Genomic DNA, 1,131 nt, shown 5'->3' with positions numbered 1-1,131 from the left:
AAGGTTTCCTCCGAGGCACTTGCTGCTGTTTGGCAGAGGAAAGAGCTGGGAAGTGTGAGGAGACTCTAGAACCAGGCTGAACTCCCTGCAGTTAAGGGAGGAGGTGCCACAAGAGGAGAACAGCAACTGTGACCCCTTGTACCTCTTGACTCCTGAGCAAATGTAGCAAAAAAACTATGTGGAACCTTCAGGAAATGATACTGTCTCAGCCAGGGGGGCTTTCCTTGTATCTTAACACTCCTGGGATGTTTCAAGAGACACTGTTGCATTTTTAGCTGCCCAATCAATACAAAACTCCCAGTGTCACCTGAATTTTTAAATTTTTTTTAACTTTTTTGAATTTTTTTTCCAAAATTGCTCCTTTTCTGTCACATTCTCCCTGCCTGTGACAGGGCAGTCAATGCCCAGAGCATCCAAACACCTCTCCTTGATGTTGTGTGTGTCACTACCAGTGAACATGGCAAAGCTGTTGGACTTCCCTTAAAGATAAATTTCCTCAAGCTGGCCATGTCTCCTGGCCAAACTGTGCCAGGCCCAGTCTAAGAAAAACCACTGGGAAGCACCAAGGAAGTTATGAAGAGTCCACCACCCTGAGGGCAAGGATGGCTCTTCCAGGACCTGCATGAGTGTGGATGACTCCCATGGTGTGATGGGATGTGCTCTGGCAGTGCCACCAGCTCACTGGCAGGGAGGACAATCTGTCCCTCTGCTCTTGTGCTGAGGTCTCTTCTGGCCACTGTGGTTAAAAATCAAAAGCTCTCAGTCCTAACACTGCAGGTCTCCATGGAGACCTCAGTGCTTCTCTGGCTCTTTAGGTCTCTGTCCTGCATTTCTCTTTAGGTCAAACCTTCCAAGGCCATAAATCACCTGGAGTTGCATCACCTCATCCTCTGGCTCTACAGGCACGTGTTGTGTTTTGGGGAGCTCAGACTCATGGGACCAGAGTCCATTGTGTGTCCCTAAAGCCCCTGGTGATCCCGTGGGTGTCACTACAAACACATACTACACTCCTACCAACCTGCAGTTACAACACACCATAATGACACACCAGAGCCACATCTGGGTGATCAGATACGTTTCCTACAAAGAGAGTTAAATTACCTACATCTATAAAGACAAAAAGTTCCACTT

The sequence above is a fragment of the Chaetura pelagica genome, unplaced genomic scaffold, assembly GCF_000747805.2.
Source record: "Chaetura pelagica isolate M959 unplaced genomic scaffold, ChaPel_1.0 scaffold681, whole genome shotgun sequence".
NCBI classification, from domain to species: Eukaryota; Metazoa; Chordata; class Aves; order Apodiformes; family Apodidae; genus Chaetura; species Chaetura pelagica.
The sequence above is the reverse complement of the archived record's forward strand: the minus strand, read 5'-3'. Positions refer to the sequence as shown.